General features: G+C 39.7%; 1 protein-coding gene and 1 long non-coding RNA gene across 2 annotated transcripts in view; one reads left to right on the top strand and one right to left on the bottom strand.

Moving 5' to 3' along the window:
* Positions 1-13,443, top strand: part of LOC141731032 (uncharacterized) — a 49,565-nt gene extending 36,122 nt beyond the window's left edge. Inside the window, exon 3 of the long non-coding RNA XR_012582933.1 lies at positions 11,564-13,443. This is a non-coding gene — a long non-coding RNA (uncharacterized LOC141731032). The remainder of the gene's footprint in view (positions 1-11,563) is intronic.
* The window catches only part of STMN2 (stathmin 2), a 39,740-nt gene that overhangs the window by 15,777 nt on the left and 9,636 nt on the right, over positions 1-14,327 (bottom strand). The window lies entirely within an intron of this gene.

Genomic DNA, 14,327 nt, shown 5'->3' with positions numbered 1-14,327 from the left:
GGGTGCTGCTCAGTATGATGGTATTTGAATAATCCATGGTTCAAGAAAAAATTTCTAGCTGCCAGTAAAGGATTAGATAATTTAATTAAGCTTTGCACAAGGGCCTCTTGTGCAATCATGTTCCTTGAATAAATCACCTAAAGGAGATAGAGCTTTTCAGAAACCATTGGTAAAGGACAGGATTTGAGGTTAAGAACGTACTGAAGACTTTGCTTTCAGTGAACTTAGGCTGTCATGGAAGCTTGGTATTGACATGATTTTAGTTTGAAAACTAAGTAGCAACTAAGTAGCAAGGAATTACTCAAAAATCTTCTGAAGAGAAAAATCATGTGTGGCATTCACATGCCCTCTGAACAGAGAGAAGCAGAGAAAAGAATGATCAAAACAATTCTTATCTCATTTACTGCTCCTGTGTTTGTGTGCAAGTGGAATGCATTCTGGAGATCGTTTACCTGAGGTGAGCAATTAGATCCACGTGTGTGAGTCGGGACTCTCAAACAGAGAGTCACGAGGTTTTCAGTTCAGTAGTTAGAAGTTGGAAAGTATGATGTAGTATAGTATGTCTCTTTAATATAGTATAATGTAATATAATACAGTTTCAATAAAGGAAATGTTCAGCATTCCAAAGCCATAGAGCAGATACCAATCATTTCCCAGACATTGAGAACTCCCTAATTTTACTATAATCATGTCCATCTGATGTATGCTGAATTATGAATAACGATAAACATAATAAATTGTTCACTTAGACTTCCACCCAACAAGCACACAGACGTTTTGTGGTTTTCCAGACGTTTCCCTGAGGAGGGCTTGCCGAGCCAGCTGCCTATACCATGGAATTGCATTCTTCTCAGCAACAAGGTTGTGGAGTGGCTGCAGATCAAACCCTGGCAGATTGCTAAACATAGAGAAAATGGACACTGGGCCGTGTGTTAAAGACATGGCCATTGATGATACAGGCAGAATCTTGTACAAGATCTGCTGAATCACTGCTAAAATGTATATCTTGAAATATCTTTGTAGGAAAAGGCATGCAAAGCAGCATCCTAGGAATCTTGCCTTTCGAGGCCTTTGTTAATATTTTTTATCTTTGCATGACATTGAATATATTTTGCTTCCTAACAGCATTTTAAATGATTAGAGAAAGGTGGGTTTTTTCCCCAGCTTTCCATCTGCAAAACACAGCAGGAGAAAGACAAGAACATTCCCAGCTCTCTTTCCTTCAGTACAATGGCTGCACTGAAAACATGCTGGCAAAATCATTGTCTTAGTTCATTCTGGCCACTGGCAGAATTAAGATGACTTTTCATCCTTCACAAGAATTACTTTTTGCTTTTTTGTGGTATTGATTTAGTCTGCACTTGCCCTAGAGACTTCTTTAACTGTAGCTGGATCTTGGCTTGAATACCCACAGAGGTTCTGGAGGCTTCTGCAGCCCTGGGGACCAAACAACCTTCCACGGTGGCAAACGCTGGTTTTCCTGTTGTAGACTTAAGGGCTGAGGGTGCCAAAGGACCTGAAGAGGCACACACCTCCTCTGGTGTCCAGCATCAACACTGTGATGACCTGTCCCCCTTGATCAGGCTCAGCTCTGAATAGCAGGGGCCCTGCTTTGTTCAGCTCTCCTTTCCTTAAACACTTCCTTAATCCACGTTAAAAAATCTGAAAGCAGTAATGTTAGCCCAGTTGGTGGTCAGATAAAAATGGCTGAATTAAAACAGTCGGATTAAAAACCCATGTCACACAGGTTAGATAGGGAGATAACTGTACTTTCCCAAATCCCAGGGGTTAGTGTTTTAGCAATGGAAGCCTGTTATCTCAAGAAGGTTTTCTGTTAAGAAAGCAGCACACACAGACCACACAACCTAGGGCAGAGCATTTGTGCAATCTGCACAGGACCTCTTGTGCAACCTGAAAGAGGCACTAAAATTACCTGCCTCATAGAGGAGCTCTTCAAAACCCTTGAAGACCAGCAGTGATTGCAATGAAGTTTATTTTCCAAATGTGTTTCCAATGGCTTTCTAATTATATCCTTCCTTGTGCAGTCATGTAGGCTACATATCATTCCATTAACTGTGCAAGTTAAATGAAGGAGAGTAAATGATGGTAATCGTAATACTACAAAAGCTTTGATAGGGAAATTGCTAGGCAAGAACAATGTTGACAAAAGATGGCAACAGAATCTTTTTAGTTATATGCAGCAAGATCTAAATGTTTATATGCATTAAGAACACTGATTTTTGCTAAAACCAAAAATATTAGCATTTCTTGTAGTTTTGCTGTGAATATACTAGGTTTCATAGGTCTTGAATTCTGAAACTGTGTGATTATTCTAGAACCTCATCTACTTTTTAAGAATAAGCCCCTCATATTCAGAGTTGCAGAGAAAACCTTAGAAATATTATCAAATGCCCCTAAATGTTTGACAGCTTCAGAAGAGATTAAACTCAGATGGCTTTGAAAATCAAAAGTGCATGATTTTATTTTTTTTCTGAAAAAGTCCCAAATGCATCTTAATATTATTGTTTCAAGCCAACCTCACCCTTTCTCTCAAACTTGTGGAATTATTTTTAACAGCTGTATTTAGAAACTGTGAAACAACTCCCTCTGTTGGGTGAACATCCATCCTCTTCCTTTTTGGGCTCTACTTGCTCATCTGTCTAAGACCTTCAGGGGCCTTTTAAGGGTTCCAGTCCTAAAACTGATGAGCAAGAAGGGAAGGACAGCAGGAAACCATTCTAAGGATTTCATGCCCATGTTGTATAATTTTGGAGATCTTTTCTTGAGGCTAGTCTGGTCCCATGCTCTGAACAACCATTAGAGCCTGGCGCACAGTGGATGTACTGCTAATACACACCTCCCAGTTTCAATACCTATCAACTAAACTTGTTTGTGCTCCAAGATTGCTCTGATGCATGAACCAAAGCATGGTCAGCTGGGGTGTTTTGATGATCCTCTTTGAAAATGCTCTACTGATCTCAAATAATATGTTTATTCAGATATATCCTGTATTCTTCTGCTAATGACAGAAAAGGGCTGCACCCATTGCCAGTCCTGCAGCTCACCTGCCCAATGAATGAAGCTGCTAAGGTGGAGTGCTATGGCTGCCATTAGAAGCCAGCAACCACCTATTTACATTTACTGCTGGGAGAAATGGGAAGGTTAAGGAAAGCACTGCTAAACCCTTACTGTCTGTCCTCATCTGCTATCCAATAGCTATAAGGAATCTTTTACAGTTTACACTGTAAAATGAAAATCTGTCCTAACTGACAGGCCATGGGCAATTTGGGTCACATTTTGTTCCTTGGCAAACACAACTCAGACAGATTGCTGTGTCACAGCAGAGACCATTATTCATAAGCAAGGCTATTTTTAACACATAAAGGGAGAAAAGTGTTAATGTTACTTATAATTAACATCTGATATAGGAAAATGTGTTGATTATTTTTTCCTTACTGAATCTGGCCCACAAATAAGAAATGTATTTTATACACACATTAATATATATATAAATATTAATCACATACATTATATGTATACGTCATGTACATGAATTTGTAATGTTACTGTATTTTGACATTTCAAATACCATTTGCCAACTAGTTCTTGAAATTCTGTACACCTGGAAGGAAAAGGAAACTGGCACATTGCCCATGGTCAGAGTGTGGAACCCATAACACAGCTCAGCCCTGTGCTCCCTCGACAGGAGCCTGTGTGATAGTTGCCCTTCTGAGACTGAACTGAAATTCTGCTTAGTTTCCTCCTCTGGCAGACACTGAAGCATTAAGAATTGAGATTAAGTATGACATGCAGATAGAGAAGACCTATCACACCCATCCTTTATATGGATTTCTGATGGATGTTATTGACGATGTGGTTTGTTACAAGTATCATTTTGGTAATGCTCCCTCTGGGGTGCTAGAGCTTTTGGTTTGTCAAGGCAATGCTTTAAGTCATATAATTTTGTGAACACCAACAGCCACAATCTGTTGACCAGTAATTTACAATTTTATTTTTACTAATCCATTTTAGTAATGTGCTGCACCCTTTTCTGCCAAACAAGGGGACATTATACAATCCCAGCTGTGTTGTTTCCCATAGCTGGTGGGGTATTTGGAGAAAGTTACATGATGAGTGCTGCTAAAGTGGTGGCTTGTACTTGGACAAGTACATGGGACTGGGAGAATTAAAATTCAAGATGGGGCACGACTAGTACAGTTTCTAGGTATCATTTAGTTTTTAGCATGTCTGAGATCTATTAGCCTGGGATTCACTTTAATTAATGCTGGCCATTATTTAAGAGAGCTACTTTGCAGAAATCATGACAGCTTATTTTTCAGTCAAGGGAGAGATTAGCACTACCAGAGAATGATGGTCCCATTCAGATGTCTGAAGTCAAACAAATTAGGTTGTCTTAAGACCAGCAAATCCATCTTCAGTGTCAGGAAACCAAAGGATGTTCATAGGCTTATGGAGTCACCAGTGATGGAGAGAATGAAAGCAAAAGCCCCTGCAGTAAATATATCATATCCACTCCTTATTCTCAGCCATGAGTGACATCTCATTTTGGTGGTTCACATAGGTGGGGCTCATTTTGTTACTCTGAATTCAGAACACTGCCCACCAGAGTATTAGTTTGAGTCCATCTCACAATCTTATCTTTATGTGTACTTTTCCAGTTTCCCCAACAAAAATAAAGCTGCTTCACAGCTTAGGGACTCTTTAATCCCTACAGTGCTTACCTACTTCACTGCAGAGAATGGTGGCACAGGACTCCCACTCACCTGGGGCCATTCTTTGGGGACCAAGTCTTTAAAACTGCTTTATATACTGCAATGCAGGTTAAGCTGGAGATGAGAACAGAGTTTTGGTTTTGTCCCCTGTCCCTGATTTTTTTGATATTTCTATATCTAGGCAATAGAATAAGCAGGGACTATGAAAAAGTAACAAGAAACAGAAATCCAGGAAAAAAAGAGCTAACCAGTGAGTTTCCTCTGTCAACTGTGACTCTAGAATTTCCTAAAATATGCCTGGAAAATGAGAAAGGAAGACCTTGGGACAGCTCCAATCTGCCTTTGTGGCAACTGGGAGTTTGAAAAAATAGTTTTAAGCATTAATTTTTGTAACCCTCATTAATGTTCCTGGGTTTAGGCAGAAAGATCATCCATTTCACTCTCTTAACAAAAGTCTTTAAAATGGTTTGGGAGGGAATCGAGCATTAGTGTCATCCATAAAAGAACATAGTGGCTGTGAAATCAGGGATCACTGTAGCATCAGTTCTTCAAAATACACAAAAAACCAAATGCAAGCAACAGATTTGACCTTCAGCTTCTTATTAAGACTGTGTCAGATTGTACCAATAAACCCTGTCCCCTAGTGCAAGGCCTGGCATAGCATTTCCACAGCATAATTTAGGTTACAGCACGGGATCTGGCTGGAAAACCCATCCTGTGGAATACACAAGAGGCTGTTTGCTTATGGAAAGACTGTCCAGTAATGGTTTTCTTGAATTCTAGTGCAGGGATACAAATGCATGCAAACATGCAGATTGGAGAATGGCACAGGTCTCATTAAAAACTGCTCCAGATTTTACAACCTAATCTATCATTGATCATGATTATGATCTTTTGGAGTACTTCAAGTACCATGTCTTTGGTTTTTACTTACTGTGCGTGGTGAGAGTCAAATGTCTTTGCTCACTTTATGATGTCAGCATCTTAAGATGTAAAGTGTCATGATCACTCCAAACAAACACTGATGCAGACTCTGTTGTAGTTGCATTGTGCTTTCCAGTCACTGAAATGGAGGCACACACATTTCCTCCTCGTGTGGAGGGAGCACAGCAGACATGTGCCTGTTCAGTGCCTGTCAGTGCACTTGGGGCCCCACAGCCCCACCACACTGCCTGCTGCAGGAAACATGGGCAGACAGGACAAGACAGCCATGGGCTTGCTCCTCCTTCTTCAACTGCAGAAACTGGTCCATGGCAGTGGCAGAGCAGATGCTGCACTCTCTTCTGAGCCACCCTTTGCAGAGCCATGAATCACGTTGGCATGAAGAAGCCCTTGGCAGCTCAGTTCCAGAAATCCTCTGGGGCTGAGGGGAAGGCCAAGGAGCCAGTACTAATACAGAGGACTTTGGCCCTCTTGAAATGTGTTTGAACTTAAGAGAACTTCAACCAAGGTGAAAACAAAAAATTCCAGAGATATTTTTTTTTTACAAGGGGAAAATACAGTCTTCTTTAAGGTCTGCTTTGCCTTTACAAGGCATCCTTCACCACATTTCTCTCTGTACCTCTACATCCCATCTGTGGTGGTGTTCGCAGGGGTCCCAGCATGAGGGAAAAGATGAGAACCTTGACTCAATGTTTCAGAAGACTGATTTATTATTTTATGATATATATTATTTTAAAAGAAAATTATATATTAAAAGAATAGAAGAAAAGGATTTCATCAGAAGGCTTGAAAGGAATAGAAAGGAATGATAATAAAATCTTTGACTGACCAGAGAGTCCGAGACAGCCGGACCATGATTGGTCATCAAGTAGAAACAATTTCACATGCTGGGTAAACAACCCTACAAACCACATTCCAAAGCAGCAAAACACGGAGAAGCTGAAACTTCCCAGCTTCTCAGAAAAAAGATCCTAATGAAAGGATATTTCATAAAATATATCTGTGACACCCATCTGTCTTCCCCCAGTTTTCTTCCCACGAGCTTTCTGTGTAGGAAAGGATGTAAGTTACTAAAACAGACTTTGAAAACAATGAGGTGGATGAAGAGTGAAGAATGAACTTAAAGGCTACAGTAGTCCTAAGACAGCTTTATTTCCTGCTGGTTAACTGAACATGACTGTTTAATTTTTGTGCAGTCAGAAGTTCAAACCTTGCTATTCAGATGATTTGGCAGGATACTGATGTTTAAGAGACTGACCTTACACCTACCTTCATAAGAGACCTCCAGAGACACAGATAATTTCTGATTATCACTTAAGTGTGAAAGTCATGCAAACATCAAAATTTGAAAACTATTAAGGCAGCCCCAGCCAGGAACCATTCTGCTACCCACTGTCTCCTGTATTCACTGGAAGCAAAAAAGTCTGTGGAAATTCAGCAATGGGATGATTTGAACCAAAGTAATATTCCTGAATGTGGACTGGATGGAAAAAGTGAACAGGCTTTCAGCAAGAACCAGGGGGAAAGCAGCAAGACCAGGAGAAAATAACCTTCCTTATTTGGCTCAAATTGCCTCCTCAAGAACCGTTGTTGGTTTTGTTACATATCTGCACCTGGGGCAAACAGCTTCTTTTGACTGGCATTGTAGCAAGCTTGGCTCTGTCATGGCTTACAGAAAAATCTGTTTTACTTTTAGCTGAGGACTCCTGCTAAAGTAGTAGTAAGGATTCTCCATGTATTGTTCTGGGTTTGATTCTATCACTAATTTTCCTGTTCTCAAGAAAAATCTCTCTCTCCTGATCTCTCACTTAGAGTCTTATATGAATGATTTAAGAAACAAAACCTTGAGCTCTGGAGTTTTTGAATGGATGGATTTGCCTGCCATGATTTAGTGCTCAGGGTGTGTAACGCATTTCCTTTGCACTGTATGCCTGAAGGGTTGTATGCCCCTTTCACCAGGACACAGACATTAATCTCCTTTACACTTCTGAGACAGGTTACATATAAAAAGGCTTAAAAAGCCAGATATTTCACTCCAAAATTTCCATTAGCATGGCTCTGAAGATCCCTCCTGGTAGGCACCACTGAACCATGATGTCCATCTACATGCAGGCTAGAAACCAGTGTTTTCAGGAGTCCTGATGTACCTGTCTGAAGGCCAGGGAAGCAGAAGGATTTTCAAAGACTCTTCTCAACAGAACCACCCCAGCCTTGCTGCATGCAGGTTATTTTGGCTCAGCATTCCTGGGACAGGGGCTACCAACTGTACTTGCCTTCTGTAACATCAGCATAGTGGACTTTGCTTCAGGACTTCCCTGCAATAGACAATCCCAGATTGATGATCCCTCCCTCAGAAGTGGACATGCAGTGCCTAGGAGCTCCCCGAGCCCAGCTGTTCCCTGTGGTGCTTGCCTTGGTTCTGGGGCCATGCTGGCGGCTGAAGCACCAGGGAAGGATGTGCAAAGGAGCTGGAACTTCTTCAGTGTCTTTCTAAGTGTGGGGTGGGGAGAAGCAAGTTACAGATTGGAAGCTGCCAAGCCTGCAAGCAGCCCACTTTCCCTCAGCAGCATGCAGGCTTCAGCCACCACAGCAGCATCGTGTCTGCAGCTTGGTGCTGAAGCTAGCACTGGTGGGAAGTGAAATTTGGAGTCCTTGTGTTGGGCACTCCAATCTCCTCTGGTGTCTCAAGCAGAGAACCCAGCAGTACATCCAGAACTGGGCTATCAGGGATGGCTGCTGCCTCCCAGTATGCGCTTAAGGTCATCTCATCACCACTTTGTGGGAGTATGCGGGGGCCCAGCTGAGATCTGTGCTACTTTCTGTAAAAATGTGTCAGAAGAAAACACCCTATGCCAAAGAGTTTATGGAGTGAGAAGGAGAGGGAAGGGATGCTGCAGGATAAAATGTCACAGACATGAAAAAAGAAATGCCTTGGGACACAGACCTATTCTGTAGGAAAGCCCCATGGGGAACAGAGCTCTCCTGAATTCTGTATAAGTGACACCTCTTTGCAGTGCTGCAGGCACTACAGGTGCTGTCTGCAGCCTTGAGGGAGGATGCAAATCCAATATGATGAAATAGAATGGCAATGGTTTAGTCACGCAGCCACTATGATCAAACAACATCCTCCCAAGGCATGAATCACAAATGGGTTCTGTTCCAGCACAGTAAGACTGGGTTACTAGAGCAGGTGTGAGAGAGATGGTTGCCACTATTTTATTTATCTGAATCTCACTGTCATCCATGTGTGTATTTGGAACAGAGGCCTTTATTTAGTTTTTCAACGTGATGTCTTCAGAGGCTTCCACTGACTTAAATTTGCATCACCCTTATCCCTTTATGTTGGCTGGGCAAACACGTCCTGGTTGTGCATCATCTGGCCATGCACCACCCACTGACACTTGACACTGAGTCTGATTTTACTTCAAGCTATTTTTTTATCATCCCTGGAGACTAATGACATCACCTTGCGTACTGCCAATCTTGGTGATGGAAATCGGAGTTCTGCCACTGTTTCTTTTCATCTGGACACAGATCCTTCCTGGACTTGTACCTGGCATTACTTGATGAAGTCCCTCCCCTCACCTCTGTGGTGAGATTAGTCAAATTGTTCATACTGAGCTTCTCCAGAAAGCAAGTATTAGCAGAACTGCCCACATGCTTTGAAAGCAAGCCATTGATACAGCATTAAGGAAAGGAATGGCTCAAAATGGTTCAGGAAAAGCAAACAATTAGGAAAGAATGGGCCAGGAATGCAACTTTTTCTGTTTTCATCATTCAGCTGTTGTGAAGTACCTCAATCAAGGGACCAGAGCTAGATTACCACAGTGACACTTTCCATTAGCAGACAGGCTGATTCTTGCTATTTTTCTGGCTCAGATAAGCACATGCTTTTAACAGAACTACAGCTCTGACATAATATATGACATTTTTATAACTCATATACATTTTATAAACACATCATTAACCTGTGCCATTCCAAAGTGCAGATAGCTTTAATGTCTTCCAGTATTTTCAAAATTTTGCTTTGAACTAATGAAGGCCAAAATATTATTTAGCTGTGTCTTGAGGCTCAGAACAATAAGCCAGATAAAATGGAAGGTGCCTTTTAAAATTTTTTTTCTTTAGACAAAAAGAAAAAAAAAGAAGCAGGGCAATCAGCTAAGTAGAAATTTTTGTTTGCACAATGTGATATAAATGCAATTTCAACTTCTTGTAGGGTTGACTCTCAATCTTTGCATTCCAGTAATTAAATGTGTTCCTTGCTTGTTGAGTCATTGCACTGAGCGCAAAACCTATCACAGTTATTTTCACACCACAAATATCAGAAGAATCCATTTAAGAGAAAATATACTGCTGTGAGTGCTGTAGATAGTATCTTTCAAAACTAATCATTCCATATATAGGCTAGAAAACACATTTTATAGGGTCTGAAAACCAAACACATAGAATCATTAATTAGTAAGTTTATATATATGTCTATACATAAAAAGTATATATATGTGTATATGTATATATATGTTTATATATATATATATGTATATAAAGCTAGATTTGTGTAAGTTTATGGGTTGATTTTGAGCAATTCCCATGTATTTAATGTACTTAACCCAAAGCCAAATATGTGCAACTACATCTTTATGCTCCACAATCATTCTTACTGGCTGCCATGGCTACCGACTAAATGTCAAAACGCAAAAAACAAAGAAAGGAGGCAGTCTGGAAAATCCAATTTACTTCTGGGTTTTGAATGGAATTTTAATTTTGTGGAACATTTTAAAATAAGAATGTCTCATCAGTTTGAATAAAGGCATTTTCTTTACAGGGTTTGCTTTCTGCACACAACTGCAAATGACATATGTAAGTAGATTACTTACAAAGGAAGAATCCCAATACTTGCAATTATACAATGGGACACACATTATAATTGTGTTAATTAACAGTAGTATTTTAAATTTGAATGCCAGAACAAAATAAGCTCCTAGTATATAACTCCTGAGTTTCCATATAAAACTGTTTGATATTACATTTTGCCTGTCAACATACCTCATAATTATGGAAGATTTTGCTTTAAACCCAAGGAGGTGTGATAATGGAAACTGTGTTACTGTGATGCTTTATGTTGTATGGCTTAGATCCCCTTTTTCATAACAAAGACTATTGGAATGTAAATGTTTTTATATGATTTTAAGTCTACTCAGTGGGGTATATGTGGGCGTAAGGGGCTGTATGTAATTATGAGCTATTACAAAGGATGAAATTTCTGGATTTAGAGAAATGTAATCCCTAATTTAAAACAGTCTCCCTATGTAGGAAGCCTATCAAAGGCATGTATATCTTTGGAGAAATCCTTTGATTCAAAAAATAATGTCTTCAGGTTTTGAAGGACTTTGAAAGCACTGCACAGAGTAAGCACAAATGACAGCAATTCCCTCACCAACTACGTTGATACAAAGCCAATTCTGTAAAATTCATCTTTTCACTTGGTGTTTTCTGCTAACAAGTGGGCAGGAGAATGACTAGGAGAAGTATCTTTTGGCAGGTCACCAAATCTAGAAACTGGGGCTAGTGTGGAAATCTATTTTTACAAAATTGAAGGGGATAAGATAATTTTCTGTTAGTCTTCTTCACAGTCCAAAAAAAGCACAAATGCCCAAGTGAGGCTTCAGATGATGGGATCCTAAACCCATAACTGTCAATGCTGAAGGATGAAGTGTAAGAACCAAAACAGGAATGGATACTGGGGAAGTGACTTATTCTTTTAAAAAGTTTGTAGAAATAAATTCTGCATGTGTAGGCTGGCATAAAAAAATCTCACAAGGGAGAGTTTGTGGGGTTTTTTTCATTCTTTTTTTCCTATTTCTTCAATCTTTCTTTTAAACATCCAGGTTTGGAAGACAGAAGCAGCAGAGGTGTGTGTGAATCAGCAGGAGGGGCTGGTTGGGTTCACCTTTGATTGAAGGTTTGGTGCTGTGGAGCTACACCTGAGGTTCTACATCCAGTCTTGGATCCCCCAATTTCAGAGGGACATGGAGGTATACATGAAAGTCCAGTGGAGGGCTATCAGGGATGTGGGGAATAACTGGGAAAATAGGTGGCTTAAGGTAGTGAGCACACTAAATGAGGTGCTCAAATTCATGAAATGACAGAAATAAACCCTTCCATATGACATACATCTGTCACTCTGTGGCTTTCAGAGTTTTCTATGTGACCTTTACCTAAACAATCTATGCAGTTATTACTACTAATTACCAGATTTATATTTCTGCTATTGTATCCTGCCATGACTTTATGCATACATGCAAACATTTGATTGCTTCCATAATGAAAATAATGATACCTCTCAACAGCATACAAACTCTATCATGGTTGGGCATAAATTATAAATATTATTGAGTATGCTAACCAGAAGATGAATAAAATTAACAAGAAAAAAAAAAGAAAGATAAAGAATGATGCCTCTTCTTGGAAATGACACTGATGGTGGAAAGAAATGAGTATATTATTCAGAATTGATTAAATTGGCTGAAAGGGAACATTTGCTGGGACGATATTTTTATTACAATTGATGCTACAATAAAACTAGAACAAGAGCTACTGCTTGCAGTGAAGTGACCTGTGTTTTAAGTAGCTTTGATCTGATTTGCATAATAGAAGCACTTTGATTTATGAAGATGTAAAATTAATGCATAAATGTCTATGCTATAGCAATATATATGTACTTTTGGGAATGTGACTGCTCCAAATTATTTCCCAGTCTTTCATGACCCACCTCTCTTTTTCGTCTTTCTCTTTTCCTTCCTTCTTTTTTACTGTTTTTCAATTTAGTGGTATTTTTCTCATCCCAAAATATTACTGAAAATTTCTAGAGTACCTTTGCTCTATCTCTCTCTGCAGCTCTCTCTGTCTAAGCCTCTCTATTTTTTCTGCGATACCAGGCTCCACTTAGAAGAAAATCTTGAATTCAGAGACACTGCTCTGCTATTAAATTAACCACATGAGGAGCTGATCCCTGCAGAGATAATCCACTGATTGTTGGTGTAGGGGTGTTTGTCTCATTTAGAATAGAAAAAAAAGATCCTGCAATAGTGAAATTTTCAGGGCACTGTGCACCAGCATCAACAATCTGCCATTAACAGCAAATCAGAACTTCTTTGTTTTTAGCCTGTCCTTTACAACAGACTTATCAAACTTCCAGAATTGGATTGTCCATCGCATTTTTAATATGTTCTAAACGCAGCAGGAGTTAGATATCCCCAGATGTCAATTTGCAACAGCCTATTCTGTCTTTTTCATTATATGATCTTTTTCCAGTATAAAAAGAAGTTTCTTTTTCTGAATAATAACATTTTCCTGCTTTTTTAATGTAGCTGGCTCTTACATGATTTTAAAAAATAATAAAGGAGATGCTTCCTCCCAAGTTGATGCTTTGGGAGTTTTAAAGGGGGAAAAATAGGCTCATCAGATGTAAATCAGCATGAGTCTACTTCATCCACAGACTTCCACTGGTTTAGTATCTAATTCTGTCAAGGCTGGTGTTCCTGGCCTTTGCACATCTTAGCCATTTAAATGTGCAACACTGTCAGCCATTGCTATTTCCCACCTTATGCTGCTTTGTTTCTCCCACTGCATCAGAAAATCTGTCCTTCCACTGAACATCACATCCTTAAACTATAATTTGGTCTACAGTTTTGTTGGCTGGAAGGCTGCTTCTTCCTGAATTTTGGAGAAGGTTTTAGCTAAAAACATTTTACTATTTCCGTGATGATGACTAGGGAAAAATACATGTGTGCGGGTAAGCCAAGCAAGTGGTTATTGCACTTGTTTGAAAGGTTCTAAAGCTTTGTGCCAGGGAATCATTCTTCATTTGAAAAATTTGTCCAGGCCTGGCCATGGAATGAGTCAGTGAAATATTAGATTTCAGCCTTCAGCCTTGTCTGAGAGACACAAAACTAGCTTTACAGCCAGCTTCTCTCATGCCACTTTGTGCTGGATTCTGATTCCATGTGGGCTAAGAGTGATGTTATGGACCACAGGAGCACTGGAAACTGGAAAAAAAAAGAGGATAGTTGATCCTGTGGTCTCAATTCCTCCCCTTCTGACCTCCTGGAAGTATGAAGGACTACAGGAATGAAGTAGCTGTGTGAAGAGGCGAGAGCTGAATCTGCCTTGCGGAAATAATTGCCAAGAGCAGACAAATTAAAAAAAAAAAAAAAAAGAAAAAAAGGAGGAAAACCAAGCAGGTAAAGTCAGTCAAGGAATAGGATGACTGAAACTGGATCAAGAATGAGGATAACACTTGACTGACTGGATAATGAAACTAGGTTGAGAAAATCAGGGAAAGGGTACCAAGGAAACGGATGAGACTGGAAATCAGTAGGTCATGGGGATGGAGTAGATGGGAAATGGATTAGGATGGTAGATAGTTCACAAGAACATTGGGAGTTTTATCAAATAGAAATTTTCCTAACTGGTATCTCAGACTTTCCCCTACATACAAATTACATTAAGTGACTATAACAATAGTAGTCACAGTTCAGAGACAGACTGGGGTCCATCTGATATAATGTTCTCTTTCCATAATACTTTTTCTTAAATTTTTTTTAATCTTGGAAATTCTGTTTGTATGACTACATAGAAATGCACTAAATA

Source organism: Zonotrichia albicollis, chromosome 1 (genome assembly GCF_047830755.1).
Source record: "Zonotrichia albicollis isolate bZonAlb1 chromosome 1, bZonAlb1.hap1, whole genome shotgun sequence".
Lineage (NCBI taxonomy): Eukaryota > Metazoa > Chordata > Aves > Passeriformes > Passerellidae > Zonotrichia > Zonotrichia albicollis.
The sequence above is the reverse complement of the archived record's forward strand: the minus strand, read 5'-3'. Positions and strand labels throughout refer to the sequence as shown.